Here is a 5,000-nt window from a genome sequence, read left to right on the forward strand (position 1 = left end):
GCTGGATGGGGCTTTCGTATAGCAGGGACGGTGCTGCCTCACGCTTCGCTCGCTGTTCGCCGCTCGCCGCTCGCTCGCGCAGCCAAAAATGACCAGTTTTGGCCCGTTTTTGGGCTGTTTTGGCCTGTTTATGGTCCGTTCTTGCGTGGTGCGGTGACCGTCGTGAGCGGAGCAAAACGTCAGCCATCTCAGCACCCTGGAACCCCCCGGGTGGCACAGGGCTGGATGGGGCTTTCGTATATAGCAGGGACGGTGCTGCCTCTCGCTTCGCTCGCTGTCCGCCGCTCGCCGCTCGCTCGCGCAGCCAAAAATGGCCAGTTTTGGCCCGTTTTTGGGCCGTTTTGGCCAGTTTTTGGCCTGTTCTTGCATTGCGCGGTGACCGTCGAGAGCGGAGCAAAACGTCAGCCATCTCAGCACCCTGGAACCCCCCGGGTGGCACAGGGCTGGATGGGGCTTTCGTATAGCAGGGACGGTGCTGCCTCTCGCTTCGCTCGCTGTCCGCCGCTCGCCGCTCGCTCGTGCAGCCAAAAATGGCCAGTTTTGGCCCGTTTTTGGGCCGTTTTGGCCAGTTTTTGGCCTGTTCTTGCATTGCGCGGTGACCGTCGAGAGCGGAGCAAAACGTCAGCCATCTCAGCACCCTGGAACCCCCCGGGTGGCACAGGGCTGGATGGGGCTTTCGTATAGCAGGGACGGTGCTGCCTCTCGCTTCGCTCGCTGTCCGCCGCTCGCCGCTCGCTCGTGCAGCCAAAAATGGCCAGTTTTGGCCCGTTTTTGGGCCGTTTTGGCCAGTTTTTGGCCTGTTCTTGCATTGCGCGGTGACCGTCGAGAGCGGAGCAAAACGTCAGCCATCTCAGCACCCTGGAACCCCCCGGGTGGCACAGGGCTGGATGGGGCTTTCGTATAGCAGGGACGGTGCTGCCTCTCGCTTCGCTCGCTGTCCGCCGCTCGCCGCTCGCTCGTGCAGCCAAAAATGGCCAGTTTTGGCCCGTTTTTGGGCCGTTTTGGCCAGTTTTTGGCCTGTTCTTGCATTGCGCGGTGACCGTCGAGAGCGGAGCAAAACGTCAGCCATCTCAGCACCCTGGAACCCCCCGGGTGGCACAGGGCTGGATGGGGCTTTCGTATAGCAGGGACGGTGCTGCCTCTCGCTTCGCTCGCTGTCCGCCGCTCGCCGCTCGCTCGTGCAGCCAAAAATGGCCAGTTTTGGCCCGTTTTTGGGCCGTTTTGGCCAGTTTTTGGCCTGTTCTTGCATTGCGCGGTGACCGTCGAGAGCGGAGCAAAACGTCAGCCATCTCAGCACCCTGGAACCCCCCGGGTGGCACAGGGCTGGATGGGGCTTTCGTATAGCAGGGACGGTGCTGCCTCTCGCTTCGCTCGCTGTCCGCCGCTCGCCGCTCGCTCGTGCAGCCAAAAATGGCCAGTTTTGGCCCGTTTTTGGGCCGTTTTGGCCAGTTTTTGGCCTGTTCTTGCATTGCGCGGTGACCGTCGAGAGCGGAGCAAAACGTCAGCCATCTCAGCACCCTGGAACCCCCCGGGTGGCACAGGGCTGGATGGGGCTTTCGTATAGCAGGGACGGTGCTGCCTCTCGCTTCGCTCGCTGTCCGCCGCTCGCCGCTCGCTCGTGCAGCCAAAAATGGCCAGTTTTGGCCCGTTTTTGGGCCGTTTTGGCCAGTTTTTGGCCTGTTCTTGCATTGCGCGGTGACCGTCGAGAGCGGAGCAAAACGTCAGCCATCTCAGCACCCTGGAACCCCCCGGGTGGCACAGGGCTGGATGGGGCTTTCGTATAGCAGGGACGGTGCTGCCTCTCGCTTCGCTCGCTGTCCGCCGCTCGCCGCTCGCTCGTGCAGCCAAAAATGGCCAGTTTTGGCCCGTTTTTGGGCCGTTTTGGCCAGTTTTTGGCCTGTTCTTGCATTGCGCGGTGACCGTCGAGAGCGGAGCAAAACGTCAGCCATCTCAGCACCCTGGAACCCCCCGGGTGGCACAGGGCTGGATGGGGCTTTCGTATAGCAGGGACGGTGCTGCCTCTCGCTTCGCTCGCTGTCCGCCGCTCGCCGCTCGCTCGTGCAGCCAAAAATGGCCAGTTTTGGCCCGTTTTTGGGCCGTTTTGGCCAGTTTTTGGCCTGTTCTTGCATTGCGCGGTGACCGTCGAGAGCGGAGCAAAACGTCAGCCATCTCAGCACCCTGGAACCCCCCGGGTGGCACAGGGCTGGATGGGGCTTTCGTATAGCAGGGACGGTGCTGCCTCTCGCTTCGCTCGCTGTCCGCCGCTCGCCGCTCGCTCGCGCAGCCAAAAATGGCCAGTTTTGGCCCGTTTTTGGGCCGTTTTGGCCAGTTTTTGGCCTGTTCTTGCATTGCGCGGTGACCGTCGAGAGCGGAGCAAAACGTCAGCCATCTCAGCACCCTGGAACCCCCCGGGTGGCACAGGGCTGGATGGGGCTTTCGTATAGCAGGGACGGTGCTGCCTCTCGCTTCGCTCGCTGTCCGCCGCTCGCCGCTCGCTCGTGCAGCCAAAAATGGCCAGTTTTGGCCCGTTTTTGGGCCGTTTTGGCCAGTTTTTGGCCTGTTCTTGCATTGCGCGGTGACCGTCGAGAGCGGAGCAAAACGTCAGCCATCTCAGCACCCTGGAACCCCCCGGGTGGCACAGGGCTGGATGGGGCTTTCGTATAGCAGGGACGGTGCTGCCTCTCGCTTCGCTCGCTGTCCGCCGCTCGCCGCTCGCTCGTGCAGCCAAAAATGGCCAGTTTTGGCCCGTTTTTGGGCCGTTTTGGCCAGTTTTTGGCCTGTTCTTGCATTGCGCGGTGACCGTCGAGAGCGGAGCAAAACGTCAGCCATCTCAGCACCCTGGAACCCCCCGGGTGGCACAGGGCTGGATGGGGCTTTCGTATAGCAGGGACGGTGCTGCCTCTCGCTTCGCTCGCTGTCCGCCGCTCGCCGCTCGCTCGTGCAGCCAAAAATGGCCAGTTTTGGCCCGTTTTTGGGCCGTTTTGGCCAGTTTTTGGCCTGTTCTTGCATTGCGCGGTGACCGTCGAGAGCGGAGCAAAACGTCAGCCATCTCAGCACCCTGGAACCCCCCGGGTGGCACAGGGCTGGATGGGGCTTTCGTATAGCAGGGACGGTGCTGCCTCTCGCTTCGCTCGCTGTCCGCCGCTCGCCGCTCGCTCGCGCAGCCAAAAATGGCCAGTTTTGGCCCGTTTTTGGGCCGTTTTGGCCAGTTTTTGGCCTGTTCTTGCATTGCGCGGTGACCGTCGAGAGCGGAGCAAAACGTCAGCCATCTCAGCACCCTGGAACCCCCCGGGTGGCACAGGGCTGGATGGGGCTTTCGTATAGCAGGGACGGTGCTGCCTCTCGCTTCGCTCGCTGTCCGCCGCTCGCCGCTCGCTCGTGCAGCCAAAAATGGCCAGTTTTGGCCCGTTTTTGGGCCGTTTTGGCCAGTTTTTGGCCTGTTCTTGCATTGCGCGGTGACCGTCGAGAGCGGAGCAAAACGTCAGCCATCTCAGCACCCTGGAACCCCCCGGGTGGCACAGGGCTGGATGGGGCTTTCGTATAGCAGGGACGGTGCTGCCTCTCGCTTCGCTCGCTGTCCGCCGCTCGCCGCTCGCTCGTGCAGCCAAAAATGGCCAGTTTTGGCCCGTTTTTGGGCCGTTTTGGCCAGTTTTTGGCCTGTTCTTGCATTGCGCGGTGACCGTCGAGAGCGGAGCAAAACGTCAGCCATCTCAGCACCCTGGAACCCCCCGGGTGGCACAGGGCTGGATGGGGCTTTCGTATAGCAGGGACGGTGCTGCCTCTCGCTTCGCTCGCTGTCCGCCGCTCGCCGCTCGCTCGTGCAGCCAAAAATGGCCAGTTTTGGCCCGTTTTTGGGCCGTTTTGGCCAGTTTTTGGCCTGTTCTTGCATTGCGCGGTGACCGTCGAGAGCGGAGCAAAACGTCAGCCATCTCAGCACCCTGGAACCCCCCGGGTGGCACAGGGCTGGATGGGGCTTTCGTATAGCAGGGACGGTGCTGCCTCTCGCTTCGCTCGCTGTCCGCCGCTCGCCGCTCGCTCGCGCAGCCAAAAATGGCCAGTTTTGGCCCGTTTTTGGGCCGTTTTGGCCAGTTTTTGGCCTGTTCTTGCATTGCGCGGTGACCGTCGAGAGCGGAGCAAAACGTCAGCCATCTCAGCACCCTGGAACCCCCCGGGTGGCACAGGGCTGGATGGGGCTTTCGTATAGCAGGGACGGTGCTGCCTCTCGCTTCGCTCGCTGTCCGCCGCTCGCCGCTCGCGCAGCCAAAAATGGCCAGTTTTGGCCCTTTTTGGGCCGTTTTGGCCAGTTTTTGGCCTGTTCTTGCATTGCGCGGTGACCGTCGAGAGCGGAGCAAAACGTCAGCCATCTCAGCACCCTGGAACCCCCCGGGTGGCACAGGGCTGGATGGGGCTTTCGTATAGCAGGGACGGTGCTGCCTCTCGCTTCGCTCGCTGTTCGCCGCTCGCCGCTCGCTCGCGCAGCCAAAAATGGCCAGTTTTGGCCCGTTTTTGGGCTGTTTTGGCCAGTTTTTGGCCTGTTCTTGCGTGGTGCGGTGACCGTCGTGAGCGGAGCAAAACGTCAGCCATCTCAGCACCCTGGAACCCCCCGGGTGGCACAGGGCTGGATGGGGCTTTCGTATAGCAGGGACGGTGCTGCCTCTCGCTTCGCTCGCTGTTCGCCGCTCGCCGCTCGCTCGCGCAGCCAAAAATGGCCAGTTTTGGCCCGTTTTTGGGCTGTTTTGGCCTGTTTTTGGGCTGTTCTTGTGTGGCGCGGTGACCGTCGTGAGCGGAGCAAAATGTCAGCCATCTCAGCACCCTGGAACCCCCCGGGTGGCACAGGGCTGGATGGGGCTTTCGTATAGCAGGGACGGTGCTGCCTCGCGCTTCGCTCGCTGTTCGCCGCTCTCCGCTCGCTCGCGCAGCAAAAAATGGCCAGTTTTGGCCCGTTTTTGGGCTGTTTTGGCCAGTTTTTGGCCTGTTCTTGCGTGCCGCGGCGACCGTCG

The sequence above is a fragment of the Musa acuminata genome, unplaced genomic scaffold (genome assembly GCF_036884655.1).
Source record: "Musa acuminata AAA Group cultivar baxijiao unplaced genomic scaffold, Cavendish_Baxijiao_AAA HiC_scaffold_189, whole genome shotgun sequence".
NCBI classification, from domain to species: domain Eukaryota; kingdom Viridiplantae; phylum Streptophyta; class Magnoliopsida; order Zingiberales; family Musaceae; genus Musa; species Musa acuminata.